At 41.3% G+C, this 16,216-nt stretch overlaps 1 protein-coding gene and 1 long non-coding RNA gene across 7 annotated transcripts in view; one reads left to right on the top strand and one right to left on the bottom strand.

The window, feature by feature from the left end:
* Positions 1-16,216, bottom strand: part of CALN1 (calneuron 1) — a 480,999-nt gene that overhangs the window by 374,755 nt on the left and 90,028 nt on the right. The window contains exon 1 of one of the 5 annotated variants that reach the window (XM_053929789.1): positions 1,469-2,161. The exons of the other annotated variants lie outside the window; for them this stretch is intronic. The gene's annotated coding sequence lies outside the window, so the exon portion shown is untranslated. Of the gene's footprint in view, positions 1-1,468; positions 2,162-16,216 lie in introns of those variants that run through there. 5 annotated transcript variants of the gene reach the window in all.
* On the top strand, positions 985-6,759 carry LOC139441128 (uncharacterized). Of its 2 annotated transcripts, none has more exons than XR_011651549.1 (3): positions 985-1,313; positions 5,858-5,964; positions 6,385-6,759. It is a non-coding gene; the product is annotated as an uncharacterized lncRNA (long non-coding RNA). The 2 variants fall into 2 exon arrangements; XR_011651548.1 differs by lacking the exon at positions 6,385-6,759 and adding an exon at positions 6,079-6,164.

The raw sequence follows: 16,216 nt of genomic DNA, 5'->3' as shown, positions 1-16,216 counted from the left end.
CAAGGAGGAGAGCTGGACCCGAGCTTTGATAGAAAATTAAAAAGGAAAAAATTGTCCTGCTCTAGCCTCAAGACAATTTCACACCAAATGGCTTTAAAATCCTTTCCGAAGCTCTGATGCCTGAACTGGAAAAGAGTTTATCTTTTTGACTGAAAGTCAGCAGTTAAAGAAGCAGAATATGAAAATTCTGCGGGTAAGGAGTGTTCGCCTTTGCACAGATGTGTGTGTGGACCTACAGAGGGCAGAGATCTAACCATTCTCCCAGAGAAGGTCACGTCGCCTCTCTCACGGGGCTGCTCTTATTCACTCTACAGTATAGTTATTAATACTAATCAGACTTCGCGACCTAACACAGCCACAGAAAGTCGGCGCTGAGCCGCTATTCTCCGAGCCCAGGAAAGTCTCCTTTTTCTGCGAAAACCAGGCTCCAGGGGTTGGGGATGGCGCCCCGGTCTTGAGACCCAAGGAACTGCAGTCAGCAGTTCACCTGGGCTAAGGGCTTCAAACCAACTGTAAGAAAGGCGCCTTGCTCACACTCGCCTCCCCGAAGCAAAAAGAGCAGTGGGAAATGCTGCTGCGGATGGGGACAGAGGGCGCACGTGGCTGGAGCCTAGGAAGGAAAACGAACCCCTCGGTTCACCCTCCGCACGATCGTCCCGCCGGTGTGAGACGTTCCCACTCGCCCTTGCCCCTAGCCCGGTCCCAGAACTACCTGCTGCTGCCTAGGCGCCCTCAGGCCAAGTCTGAGGAAGTTCACTCCCTGTGGCGCCAGTCCAGGGAGGCTAGAACGCGCGTTTCAAACCGAACTACCCTGAGAGCTGGAGCCCGCCGCTGCCCAGGCGCGGGACCCATGGAGCTGCTTGGGGCCCAGGGGCCAGCTTAGCAGTAACCAGGTCCCATTCTGGGCTGCCAGAGGCCTTCCCAGTTATCCGCAGGGCCCCAGACCCGGATCCGGTGGCGGCTAGGAGCGTGCGCCCAGGAAGGCGAGCAGCCAGCGCTGGGGACTGGAGGTGGAGGGAATCCTGCCTCCCGCCTCCCGCCTCGCCTGATCGCCATGACTCCCGGCTTCCCGAAGACCTGGAAGCCACGCTGCTCACCCACCTGGGCTGCGGTGTGGCTCCCCTGCCCTCCTTTCCCTTCCCACCGCCCAGGCGCCGAGCTCCAACCTACAGCCCGCACAGTTCCAAGACACGCAAGTGGGACACCCACTGCCCCTTTCCCAGCGCCACGTCCCCGGCGGGCGTCCAGGAACCACCCCAAGGGAGAGCAAGGTGGCTCTGGCAAGCTAGGATGCCCTCTGCCCGGGCCAACAGGTATGGGAAGCATTGTCAGCCGCCCGCCTGCCCGCCCACTCCAGAGACCCGGGCCGCTACAGCGGTGGGCTTTGGGCACTGAAGGGAGGGACGAGAACGCAGGGGGAAGGAGGACAGGAGACTAGGGGAGGGGGCAAGAGGGAGGCACCACTCACCTCTCGAGGGGCCGGGGCCGGCCGCACGGGCCCACAGCCCCCAAGCCCGGTTTCGGTAACGCGGAGGCGCGGTGCTGGGGGCTCCCTCCGAGGCCCGCAGGGAGGGGGTGGCGCGGATGCGGGCGCCGGCGGGCAGCTCTCCGCCGCACGCTCACACACCCAGCCGGCAGCCGCGTCCCCGCGCCGGCATCCTCGTTGCCGCCGGCTCCCACGGCGCCCCAGGCCGCTCCCCAAGCGCGCGCCGAGCCGGCACGAGCCCCTCGTCGGCTGGGAGCGCTATCTGGGCGCGTGCCTCCCTGTCCTTGTCCTCGGCTCCCGTCTGGGGACGCGTGCCCCGCACCCCGGCACGGCGCGCTCCTCTACCCCTCCCGTTCCCGCTGGCCGTGCAGAGCCCCGGTGCGCGGTCTCAGCCCATGTGCGCGGCTGTCTCGCTGCGCCCGGGAGCCCAGTGGCCGAGGCTCCGCTGGAGTTGCGCGCCCTAGAAACTCCATGCAGCTTCGGCCTCCACCCCAGCTCCTCCCCGGCGGGCCCCCAGGGGCCTGGAGGCCTCCTGCAGTGCCCGCCCCGCTCTGCCCTAGCGCGCGAGGGGAGCCGGGGTTCAGAGCTCGCCTCCGCAGCCCGCGCCGAGCTTCTCCCAGGGTCGGGGAGCCCCCACCCCCACTCCGTCGCCTTGCCAATAACCAAGCTCCCTTGGTTTCCAGGCAGCGCAACCTGAGGAACGCCTCGGCGCGCTCACTCACACTCACGCGCGCACACACAGGCACACGCGGGGGGCGAGCTGGAGCTTGGCAGACGGTCCTCCTTCCTTTCCTACCCAAAGAAGCTGCCCACGTTAACTCTGGCAAACTGCTGTTCCTCGGTATTGGACAACTCACCCAGGCGCCCCCCACCTTAACTACTTCATACCCAGCGCCCACACCCCTGGGCCACAATCACACCTGCGTCCGTGCTGGGGCAGCCGAAATGGGTGGACCAAGTGGAGGACTGGCGTACCCACCCCTACCGCTAACTAGGGAGGCACGTCTTTGGCCGCCGCGCGCCAATCTCCAAGGTCAAATAGTAGATTGATGAGGGAGAGAGGGTGCTTGGACACAGGTGTGAGCTAGAAATCTTGAAGACTATCTGCAACCTGCCCAGCGCTGACCTCTGTCAAGTCCATTCGCAGACAGACCCCTGTTTTCTCTTCTGCCCCATGCCTCAAGGACAGCATATTAGCTTAATTTAGAGTCTCCAGTCACCTTTCCTATTTCCCACTTGTCTACCTCTCATGTGCCCGGAGGCTGAGGGAATACACAGTGAAACGAAGGTTTGTGTTGTAAGTAAAAATGAAAATAGCAAGGTGGATCTCAGACTGTCCCACTGACAAACTCAGAAGCCTGCCAGTTCCTTTCTGCTCCTCCCCGGGTGTGCCATCGGAGAAAGAACAACCCACCAGGCTGGAGCATGCTAGCCTTTCTTTACAGCACTCTCCTTTCCAGGTTCTCCCGTTTCTTGCCTGCTCCAGGTGGCAGAAAGACTGCTCACCAGCTCAGACAACTCCAATTCCCAGAATCAAAGAAAAGATGGAGCATAAAAATTCTTACACCAATCAGAAATGAAGCAGGCAATACTGCCACAAGCATCTCACCCAAACAGCTCAGCCATCACCTTTCTGCTGGCTGGTACAGCTGTCAAGGAAGTGTGGGCATTGGCACTGCCAGCCAGCAGCACAAGTTAATCAGGGTCCCCTCCTTACCTGCATCTCCTGGCCTGCAGTCTGGGTGTGGTTCCTGAGTCCCTATAGCACTTGTTAAGAGTACCACACCTTTGTCATTTAGCATTTGCTACTCTGTATTATTATTACCTTTTCTTGTAGCAGCTCCACTTTCCAAGTTATCTTATAATCTTTTGAGCCACCAGCTGAATCTTATGTACATAGTGAAGAGATGTGCATAGAAGGTGTTTCCAAGAGTTTCCATGAAGGGTTGTGGACAGATGAACTGATAGAGTTAGTGGTGTCTTGGTATGATCTTTCCCTCTTATCTATTAGTTTGGTGACAGCTGCATCTTGTACCAGTCTGTGTTTTATGTGAGCAATTGTATGTCACTTTCTGGATGGCAACTGTGTCACCAAAGCCCCTTGGCCAGTCTATATACACGCATCATAGTAGAAGGTTGGGGTCCCCGTTTAACCAGGGTGGGACACCTCTGGCAGAAGTTCTCTGCTCTCACTTACTGCCTGTGTGAATTTGGGCAAGTTGTTCTCTCCAAATCACAACCATCCTCATCTGTAAAATGGGAATAATTACAGTACTTATCCCCCCACCATAAACGTGTTGGAAAGATTCAATGTGATAACAGGAATAGCAGTCCCCTCAGCTAACTCAGTTCCAGGCCTAACATAAGCTTTCAACAGGTGTTAGCATAAATTAGTGAGTGACACATATCTAAGACATTACCTGGCAGCGGGGCGGGGTGGGCGGGGGAGGGGGGGTGGGGGGATCTGAGGATACTAAGCTCAAGGGACCTCAAGAACTGGAGAAGCCAGGTGGCAAGCTTTGGTGAGCAAGCCTAATGCAGTTTCCCGACTCTCACCAACTATGATGATTTGGAGACTTCCACGTTAAGGGAGTTGCAGTGTCGAAGGCCCTGAGACCCTTGCACCAACTTTTATTCTTTTGTTCAATATATACTTAGTCAGGGTCAAAATGTGTCTGCTCCTTTTTATTAAACTACCAAAGAAAATCTTGTACCATTGTAAGAATTGGAGCTCAAATCAACATAAAACAAAATGGGTGAGAAGGACTTTCCTTTATGAAAAATTTCCAGCTGGGTATAGCATAAGCACTCTGTCCAACCCAGAATAATTCAGCCCTTCAGGGAACAGCTAGAAATAAACATTAACTTTATTCAACCACCTGCCTCTAGCTTTGGGACTCAGAGGTACACAAACCAGACACCTGGACAATTGCTACCTTACCACATGGCCAAAGTCATTCCTGCCTCTACCTCTCCCCTTCCCCTAGCCTTCCTTCTTCTGTTTTACCTTCAGTAAGTAAATCTACTTCCAGTGCCCAAGGCAGCCAAGGGTAGGAGTGATAAAGTGGTGGGTTATATTCCAAACAGAATTAGGCAGAAAAGGAAAAATTATTTGGGCAAGCATATGTTGGAGGGTAAAGTTTTTCTTGTATTCCATTAAAAACAGAGCATAGAATACTTTGGATTCTTCCCAACACATTCTCTGCTTTGAGACAAGCAGTTTGAGAGTGGTTTGTTAGGCAGCAACAGATACCAGAACAAAATTTGGTGTCTGGAAGTAGAATGCTGCTGTAACAAAAACTTAAAACACTGGCTTTGGGACTAGAAAATGGGGAGAAGCTAGAAGTGCCCTGAAAGATCCTTAACAAAAGCTGCAAGATAACGGGAGACTCTGAGAGGGGACTCAGAGAACACCAAGAAAACTGTTGCTGGGAGCTGGGGAAAAGAGCACCTGAGTCATATACTGGTATGACAGCAAGATGTGACAAGTAGAAAGGATACCTAATGAACTCATGCATCTGACTAAGGAGATCTCCCAGTTGAATGAGAAAGTGTCAACTGAGTTTTTCTAGTTGCCTATGCTAAAAGAGAAGCAGAGATAAGTTAAAGCAGAAACTACTTTGGTTTTTGAGTAGAACTTAGAGGAAATAGAAAGAACTAGGACTTGCTGAATTAAAAAGGATAGCTTTCTCATTCTGGTATCTCCAAGTGAAAACTTCAAACCCAGGGCAATAAAATGTGGTCTCCAAATAAAGATTAAGCTAAGGATGGGGCTATAAGGTACTTCGTTAAGACTTCACACATATTGAAGGGCGTGTCTAAAAGAGTTTCTGAGGATCTTATAGACATGGTCCCTCAGCAGCCTCACTGGGAACTGAGAGAAGGTTCTATTCTTAAAGAGGTTCATAAATATGACTTTTGCCTAATGGGTAGATTATAATTTGAATCACAGGAAGCCTTCAATGTTTTTAAATAAAGTATACTAGCTTGGGACTGAAGGGACAAAGACAGTAAAAAATGAAAGGAAGTATTGAATCCTGAATCCAAGAGACAATAAACAGGCTGCAAACAGGGACCATTTCTAACGGGAGGGGGAGAATGACTCAGATAAGGGAACTAAGAGCCCAAAAGGTGATGTCAAGAGCCATGGAGAATTATTCCTGAGACACAGGACTGGGCCTGAATTAAGGAATGGATGACATATTCCCAGACTGATTTCAAAATTGCTATGAACCAGTCACTGCTACAAGAAACACCTCTCATACCCTCCATTATTGAATGAGCTGTTTATTACAGTTACTATATATTTGCCTCACTGGTGTATGTTGAGTGTTTAGGGAAGAGGAGGGAGGAGATAACTTGTCTTTTTAGTTCACAGATCTTCAGATTGAGAACTTCACCCAAGGAGATTTATTCAACTGAACCTGCTTTAGAGGAACAGGTCCAGGACATCAAGCCTGAGCCTTGTTCCACAAGAGGTGAGAAATTTTAAGGCTTTAAGATGTTTCTGGGGGGGGGGGGTTCATGTTGTAATAATGTAAATAACTTTTTACTATGGTAAATTAAATATGGCCACAAATTCTCTCTTTTAGAGCTGGGATCTGCCCTGGCTGGTGTAACCCAGTGGACTGAGCACCAGCCTGCAAACCAAAGGGTCGCCAGTTCAATTCACAGTCAGGGCACATGCCTGGGTCTCGAGCCAGGTCCCTAGTTGGGGGTGTGCGAGAGGCAACCACATACTGATGTTTCTATCCCTCTCTTTCTCCCTTCCTTCCCCTCTCTCTGAAAGTAAATAAATAAAATCTTAAAAAAATAAAGAGTTGAGATCTATTTTTCCCTATCCTTGAAGCTGAACCAAATCTGTTACTTCTTTGATAAAATAAAGTTCCTTTGACCAGTTTCCAGGCCTACAACTTCAGAAACTCGAAGCTTTCACTTCCTGTCCCTTGGAATACCCATGGAGCCCAGAATTACCATCTAAGAAGTCCAATTACCCTGAGGCCATCAGGCTGTGAGGCAGCCCAAGCTAGCTGTGTGGAGAAGATGTGTGAAGGCAATGAGATGGGGAAGTGGGGAGAGAGAGAGAGAAATCTGTCTGGTCCCCATCTACTCAAGCACCTGCCACAGAATTGTCTGAGCTGAAGTCCCATATATTATAGGACAGAGAGAAGCCATCTCCACTATGCCCTATCTAAATTCCTGACCCACAGACTAAAAGAGGTAGTAATAAATTGTTACTTTAAGCTACTTAATTCGGGGTGATTTGTTATGCAGCCATAAATAAACTGAAAAATTTGCTGACTAGATGAGATGTTCAAACTATATTGTGAAGTGTTGCAAAATAACTTGCATGATACCATTTATAAAAGAAAAGCTTTGTATGCAGATGAACATAATATATCTGCATGGGCTATAACTGAAATGCTACATGTCACCTGACTAACTCCGGAGAATCAGTATTGGAGGACTTACAGTTTTTAGAAACATTTCATATGAATGTTCTACAATAAATATTTTTAATATTAGCTTACTATTTTAAAAAATGAGAAAAATGTCCTGTATTTATTTTATTTCAAGGCAATAAATGTAGAGAGTATACCTACAAGAATAACACACTGCTTTAAAAAAACTAATGGTTCACTCTGTTACATGATTATTAATAAAAAGAAATTATATTGACATATATGGTGATAATTTTTTTAATTCTATGCTAGAGAAAACTTCAAATTATCAACTATGAAAAAACAAGTTATCATCAAAGAAAGAAAACAAGGTTGGTTTCAGGAACTGTATGTAGCAGTAAATCACAAAAGAAAAATGAACCAATAAACTTAAAGGGTCAAATTGTCTCATCCAGGACTTGTACATTCACTGAGGTGGTTACCATGTATAAAATAAGAGAAAAATACCTTTCTAATGAAACCGGGGAGAAAATAGATGGCTTTTTACTTTTTCTGGAAAAAAAATACTCAAAGACTTGTCTTAGCCAATGAAAAAAAAAATGGAATCAAAGTTAAGAACTCAAGAATGAGCCCAAGAGTCCAGAGACAAGAGAAAGTCATTGGTGTTGGCCTGACATTCTCTGCTGCCTTTCCTTTTGGAAGAGCTGGTTTCCAAGTAGCTTTGAACCAAAAGGCCAAAAAGAAAGTAATCTCTGAGATCTTCAGAGTAATATAGGCAAAGAGAGAAAATAATCAGGTTTTCAGGGCTACCAATATAGCCAGGATCTGAGAGACGAAAGTCCAAGGGAAAGAAAACCTCAGAAAAGTTGTAGTATCGTTCTGCTCCATTTTCTTCCTGACGATATTTGCCTCATTTGATACTGCACAGGGTAAAAGGCAAAGAAAAGAAACGAAGCAACAGCGAAGTGACTGTACAGTGAAGGACAATACTCAGGAATCTCATAATGCCAACGGAACAATAATTGGAGTGTAGAACCTCCCAAGCGGCAAGGGCACTGATAAACCCAGGGTTTCAGTCGAAGGTCTTGACAGACTGTATCCACTACGACTAAGGGCAAACCCAAGCCTTCAGAGATGCGTATCTATCTCCAAATTACCTCCATTACTGATTAGCAAAGGGTAATCTACATCAACGCCCACTGCCTGCCAGATGAAAACTGAAGTCTCTCTGAGGGGAGAGAACAACATGTGGAGCCACTACAATGTTTTAAGAATAACATCTGGCATTTAATAAAAATTTTCCACACATGCCAGATGGCAGGGCCAAATTAGAAAAAAATCAAGAGAAAAAACAGACAATAAAAATGTAGGTGATCCATTATTAAAATTATAGCAAACAAACATTAAAAAACATAAAACAGTTACAATAAATGTTCAAGGAAATAAATGACAAGACAGAAATTCATCAAGAAAGGAGTAGAATTTACTAAGAAAAATAAAATAGTAGTTCTGAAACCCAACAAAATTGCACTCCATACGTGTATATAAAGCAGATTAGATAAGGCAGAAAAGATTAATGAACTGTTAGTCCAGAAGAAAATATTCTACTAAACTATAAACAGAAGAAAGAATGAAAAATAGAGAAAAGAACTTAAGAGAGACAAAGAACATGGTGAAAAGGCAAACGTTTAATTGAAGTCTTGAAAGGGGAGAAAGAAGGAAGTGATGCAATATTAGCTGCAAGTTTTCCGAAATTGATAAAGACATTAAGCCATACATTTGGGAGGTTGTAGAAACTCCAAGCAGGAAATATACAAAGAAAACCACATGTAGGCAATCGTAATTACATTTCTAAAGACCAAAGACAAAATATTAAAAGATGCCAGTTCCACTCTCCTTTACACACACACACACTAGTTTCAGAGGACAAACAGATAACTTCTCAAAATTATAAAACTTGCAACCATTGATATAATTTTTAACAGTCTAAAAGAAAATAACTGTCCACCTAAAACTCTGAATGCTGTGAATATTCACATGAAAAAGGAAAGCTGAGGGTTTTTTGTTTCTGAGCTAGTACTGGACTTGCCTCCCAACTGTTTAACAACTAGAAAACTAGACAAAATACACAAATTTCCAATAATTAGATAATAACCAATGCAGGTCTGTGATCCATGTGAGAAGAGAAACAAATGAGGTGAGCCCCGCAGTGGCCCAGCTTTCTGCATGCGGGCATTTCCCATACCACTGCAAATGGAAAATAAACCAAAACAGAGCACAGTGGCCCCACTGAGGCGAGGAGACAGAGATGAGAGTTTGTGAAGGCTTAGGTAACTAGAATTTATAAATCAGAAATGTGAAAAGAGAAAGCTATGTAGGTAAAGAGCTGAGAATATCTTTATAGGGATTCTTTAGAGTTACCGACTAACAACTAAGATGTGCATATATAGGATAAAATTCCATGTGGTCAGGCAAAAAGTTGGTAGAGAGCTGTAAGTTGAACAGTTTCTAGAGGTAAGAAAGTACTGGAAGACATTCAAGTTCTGATGAACCTGAATAGAGAGAACACCTGGTCCTACATACAATCCCCACCCTGTTGTCTATGTCCATGTGTCATTTATACATGTAACTTAACAAGTCCCTTCCCCTTCTTTCCACCCTTATCCCCCTCCCTGCTCACCTCTGCCCACTGCCAGTCTGTTCCTTGTTTCCATGCCTCTGGTTCTATTTTGTCATTTGTTTTGTCATTAGGCTTCTCTCATAGGTGAGATCATATGGTATTTGTCTTTCACCGTCTGGCTTATTTCACTTCGCATAATATTCTCCAGTAATAGAATAACAATAAATATTTATTTAAATAAAAAGAGAACACCTGGGATTACAGTAGAGACCCAGGTAGATTGTACCTAAGCAGTAGGACTGAAATAGTATTAGATTAGAAGCTCTTTACTACGCTAAAAAAGCTTTGCAAATTATCAAATGGATAAAGCTGGTTCTCGAGTAACTTACCTGCCTAACAAAAAAACTTCAAAACTCTTAAAAGACAAAAACAAAATCCAGAAATTCTACAACATAACATTCACAGTGCCCATAGAACAGAAGCAGAAATAAGAGGAATGATGAAATTAGCAGACAGGGGCTTTCATGTAGCCATTGTAAATATGCTCAAGAAATTATAGGAACACATGAACACAATAAACAAAAGAACGGAAACTATTTAAACAGCAAATGAAATTCTAGAGCTGAAAGTTTAATTTTTAATATTAAAGATTGTTTGATGGTCATGACATAAGATTTGATGCTGTAGATAAAAGGAAAAGTGAACCTGATAACATAGCACTAGAGACTGAAGCACAGAAAGAAAAAAAAAAGGCTGAAAATGACAGTTACCTGTGAGACATGAAGCGATTTAACAAGTTGGATTTTAAAGTCTGAAATGTGTATGGGGGGGGTAGGGGGAAGAGAGAGGGAGAGGAAGAAAAGAAAAGGGAGAGAGAGAGGGACATGAGGAAGTTAAGCAGAAAAAAATTTTTGAATAAATAATGGATAAAATTTTCCAAATTCAATAAAAGCTGTAAATACACAGATCCAAGTGGCTTAGTGTACCCCAAGCAGGATAAAAACAAGGAAAATCACACCATGGTACATCGTGATCAAATTATTGAAAACTAATGGCAAAGAATAAAATCTTAAAGGGACCAGAGGGAAAGGGCACACGGTATGTGTATCAGGAAGACAAAGAATAAGAAACCATCAACCTCTTTTCAGAAACAATGCAAGCTAGAAAATAATCAAACAGCATCTTGAATAAGCTTAAAAAGAAAACAAAAATCCCTAAAATTCTGTATCCAGCAAAAATATTCTCCAAATGTGGGTGACATAAAGAGTTTTTCAGATAAACAAGAAGTAAAAGAATTTATTGCTACCAGGCTGAAGTAAAATGGTAACAGATAAAAAGTCAGGAATGAGGAGAGTTGGAAATGGTGAGTGAATTTAAATCATTTTTCTCACTTTTACGTTCCTTTAAAAGACAGTTGACTTTAAAACAAAAATAATACCCATCTATTATGGAATTTAAGATATTTGTACAAGTAAAATGTATATAACAACACCACCACAAAGGATAGGAGAGAGAAAATGGAAGCATGCTATTCTACTATACAGTTGTAACATGCAGTATCTATGAGCAGTATAGTGTTATTTAACATTAGGCTGATATATATTGACAGTGCATCTTGTAAATTCCAGAGCACAAAGAGATGTAGCAAATAATCCCCAATACAGGAGAAAAAATGGAATAGTGGAAAACAATTAATGCCAAAGAAGGCATGAAAAGAGAAAAAAGTGAACAAAAAAATAGGTGGGACAAATAGAAGAGAAACAACAAGATGGTAGCTTTAAACCTAAATATATTGCGGGTTACATTTCATTTACAGAGTCTAATGCTATAATTAAAAGGCAGAGACCATCAGGCTGTATAAACATATAGTAAGACTGTTTATAAGAAACACTTTTAAAATATACAAACACAGGTAGGTTAAAAGTACAAAGATTTAAAAAATTGACATGATGAAAACATTAATCTAAGAAAGATGAAATAGTTATATTAATATCAGATAAGAAATACTGCCAAAGATAAATAGGGTTAATTCATAATGATAAATGGTCAATTTGTTAAGAAAATATAACATTTCAAATGTACTCATAATGAAGGTTTAAAATACATGAAGCACAATACATGAAGAAAACAGCAAGTCCGGCCCTGGCTGGTGTGGCTCAGTGGACTGAGCACTGGCCTGCGAACCAAAGGGTCCCCAGTTTGATTCCCAGTCAGGGCACATATCTGGGTTGTGGGCCAGGGCCTCAGTAGGGGCAACCACATGATGTTTCTCTCTTTCTCTGTCTCCGTCCCTCCCCCTCTGTCTAAAAATAGATAAATAAAATCTTTAAAAAAAAAAACAAGTCCATAAACACGGTGGGATACTTTAACACCATTCTCTCAGAATGGATAAAACATGTAAAGATATAGAAGACTTGTGGAACACTAGCAATAACTTGACTAAATTGAATTAATAAAGTACTCTGTCTATAACAGTAAGACATACAGCCATTTCAAGTACACATGGAATGTACATAAAATATAGCCCATATGTTGGGCCACAGATGGATTCTCAATACAAAACTATTGAGATCATAGAAAACCTTCTCTGACCATAGTAGAAATATATTAGAAATCAATAACAACAAGATACCTGAAAAATCTTCAAATATTTTGTAAGTAAAACACAGTTTCACACAATGCATGAGTCAAAGAATAAACCACAGAGGAAGTTTAAAAATATTTTGAACCAAATAAAATGAAAACACAGTATTTTAAAATTTGTGGGATGAAGCTACAACAGTGCTGAGAGGAAAAATTAAAGCTTAAAATGCTTATTTTAGAAAAAGATGAAAACTTTAAAACAAAACAAATATTCTAAGATTCCACTTTAAGAAGCAAGGGGGAAAAAAGCAAAATGAACCCAAAGAAAACAGAGGGAAGAAAATAATAAAAATAAGAACAGAAAAAAGTAACATAGAAGATGGATAAACAATAGAAAATAATTAATATAAATGTCAATAAAATTGATAAATCTCTATCTAACCTGACTTTAAGATGCGGAGAAAACAAAAGTACCAAGATTATACATGATGAAAGGGGCTTCATTATAGGTCCTCAAGATACTAAAAATAACAAAAGAATATTATAAACAACTTTATTCCAATAAATTTAATAAAGATAAAATAGAACAATTCCTTCAGAGATACCAGTTAACAAAACAGATCCAAGAAGAGATAGAAAACCTGAATGGCCCTTTATCTCTGAAAGAAATTTAATTCATGATTAATAACCTCTTCCTTCCAAAAACAGAAAGAAACCCCTTCATGCCCAGATGACTTCTCTGGTGAATCCTAGCAAACATTGAATGAGTATCAACAACCAGTATTATAAAAATCTTTCATAAAATAGAGGATCATATGTCTCATCACTTTATGAGGTCAGTGTTACCCTGTTACCAAAATAAAATCAAATAAATTCTTTACAAGAAAATTAATATCAATGCAAAAGCCTCAACAATATATTAGTAAACTAAACCTAGCAATGAATAAAAAAGATACTATAACTTGAAAAAGTGAATTTTCCCAAGCAAACAAAGTTGGTTGAAATTTTTTAAAAAATGAATTTGTGTCATTTATCACATTCAGAGAAGAAGAAAATCATGCTCGTCCTCATGCATACATGAAGAGCCCTGAACAAAGGTCCACACACATTTATCATAAACAGTCCCAGAAAGTAAGAATAGAACTTGATAAAGAACATCTACAAAAACTTACAGCTACCGTCACACCAAATGGCCAAAGGTGAAAGCTACCCCTTTAAAATCAGGAACAGGCTTTGACTGAACACTTGTTGAAAGACCCAACAGTAAAATAAGGCAATCAGAAGAGATAAAGTGCATATATTTTAGTAAGAAAAAAGTAAAATTGTTTTCATTGAAAGCCAACATAAGTACGTACATAGAAATCTTGAGGAATCTGCAAAAGAAAGCTGCTAGAACTAATAAGTAACTTTAGCAAGGTCATAAGATAAAAGATCAATACCACAAATAAGAAATTGGAAAATGAAATTTTAAAAACTAGCATCATTTATAATAGTATCAAAAACATGAAAAATTAGGAATAAGTTTGACAAAATAAGTGCAAAATCTGTATACTAAAAACTACAAAACACTGTTGAGAGAAAGTAAAGATCAAAAATAAATTGATCTTTACAAGCCCAAATCAAAATGCCAAAAAGCTTTTTCTGCAGAACTTGACAACTAGTTCTAAAATTTATATATAAATTCAGAGGACACGCAATAAATAGCCAAATAAACTTTTAAAGAGAAGAAAGTTGGAAAGAACTCCCTGATTTCAAGATTTACTGTAAAGCTAATCAAGAGATTGTGGTTTTAGCAAAATAATAAACAGGAAGATCCAAGGCACATACTAGATAAGGAGTAGATCTACACATACATGATCAGTCAATTTTTGACAAAAGTGCCAAGTTAATTAAGTGGAGAAAAGAATAGTCTTTTCATCAAACTTTGCTGGACACTGGATGTTCATGTAGAAATAATTTAACTTTGATATTAACCTTATCCCATACACAAAAAGTTAACTCAAAGTAGATTGTAGACTTAAATGTAAAAACCAAAGCCACAGAACTTTTGAAAGAAAACAGAGAAATCTTTGCAAACTTGAGCAAGCAGAAATTTCTTAAACAGGACACAAAAAGCACACGTAATAAAAAGAAATGATCATTTTACTTCCTCAAAGTTAAAATTGTCTGCTCTTCAGAAGACACCTTTGAAAAAATGAAAAGACATGTCACAAACAGGTGAACATTATATATAATTATTATACATGATGTATGATTATATATATAGTCTTGCAACTCAATAATGTGACAATAACTCAATTTTTAAAATAGACAAAGGTTTAGAATAACACCTCACAAGACATACGAATGGCCAATAGCACATTTTTTAAATGCCCAACATTTTTAGTCATCAGGAAATGCAAATTAAAACCACAATGGAATCAAACCACAACCAATAGAATGGTAAAATTAAAACACATGACATGACCAAGTGTTGACAAAAATGTGGAGCAACTGGAACTTCCATACAATGCTGCAGGGAATGTAAGTAGTTTGATAATTTAAAAACACTGTGTGGCTGTTTCTTATAAAGTTAAACACACAACTTCCCCAGATTCAGTAATTTCAGCTTAGGTATCTTTCTTAGAGAAATAAAGCCCACTACACGATTTTTACATGAGTGTTCATAGCAGCTCTACCCCAAAACTGGAGTAGAATGTTCCTAACAGCCCAAACTAGACGCCATCCAAATGTTCGGGAATAGGTGAATAGATAAGGATCTTCATACCGTGAGCTACTACTCACCAACTAAAAGGAATGAATTAGATACCCAGAACGACATGGTCGAATCTCAGAAACACTATTCTGGGTAAAAGAAGCCAGACAGAAAAGAATATATACTCCATTTTTTCATTCTTATGAAACTCTAGAACAGGCAAAACAAATCTATGGTGACGGGAAAGTAAGTCAACGGATGCCTGCAGTAGCGACTGGGAGGGGCGCTGACGGCAAAGGGGCAAAGGGGCAGAGGGAGTCTTTGACTGCCGGAAATGCTTTCGTCTTGATAATGGTGATAGTTACAAAGGTTTCTACATTTGTCAAAACTCATCAAACTGCACCCCCAAAATGAGTGCATTTTATTATGTGTAAATTATCCTCAATATAGTTGATTTTTAAAACACACAAAAAAGTGAAGCCTTAAAAAAACTATGATTAAAAAAGTTAAAGGTGAAGTAAATGCATTTTAGACATACAGACAGAGGATTGGTCGCCAACCATTCTATGCTATAGTGAGTTATTCAGGTAGAAAAAATATGATTCCAGAGGGAGGAACGGAGACAGAGAACACAGAGCACTAGAAATGGACAATATGTAGTAAATCTAAGTAAATATTATATTTTAATCTAACAATAATACACCTTCATTATAACATTTGGTAAGTTTTTAAATATGTGAAGAAATAAAACATCACAACCACACAAAAAGCGGGGGTGAGGTAAACGGAGTGAAAGTTTTCTCAGGCCTCGGCATCATACTGAAGCGATAAATTTACTAATTTAGCGTTTATGCCGGGGTCAGGGATCCACGTGGCAGTCTCTAGGGTAATCAATAAAAGAATAATGAAAGACTGTATAACTAATAAAAGGTAAGTGTAATAATAAAAATACTTGACTAATTCCACAAAAAGGAAGAAAGTAGGAAAGGTGTAAAATAAAACAGATGAAATGAATGGAAAGTAGACAGGAAGACTGTAAATTGAAATCCAGATAAAGCAGTAATCGCATTCAGTATGATTGGACTGAATATATTCTGACTTCATGTCAAAGGTTGTTAGATCAGATATGAATACACAAATGTCCAACTAGATTTTGCTTATAATAAATACATGTTAAATATGAGGATTTTCAGACATGAAAGGATGGGATATGCAAACACTAAGTAAAGAAAGCTGGCATGCGTGCACCAATATGAAACACAGTGAATTTTTTTCCTATTTGTCTCAGCAGTGAACTGTATTTACATCTTTTAATAACACAGATAGAGGGGTAGCTTGATGGGAAGGATCAGGGAAGAACTGCGGAAGCTTGGACCTCTAAGTCTCCGTATCTTGGTTTACTGTTTGGTTGGTTGTTTACAGACTGCAGA

Source organism: Desmodus rotundus, chromosome 1, assembly GCF_022682495.2.
Source record: "Desmodus rotundus isolate HL8 chromosome 1, HLdesRot8A.1, whole genome shotgun sequence".
In the NCBI taxonomy this organism is placed as follows: domain Eukaryota; kingdom Metazoa; phylum Chordata; class Mammalia; order Chiroptera; family Phyllostomidae; genus Desmodus; species Desmodus rotundus.
The sequence above is the reverse complement of the archived record's forward strand: the minus strand, read 5'-3'. Positions and strand labels throughout refer to the sequence as shown.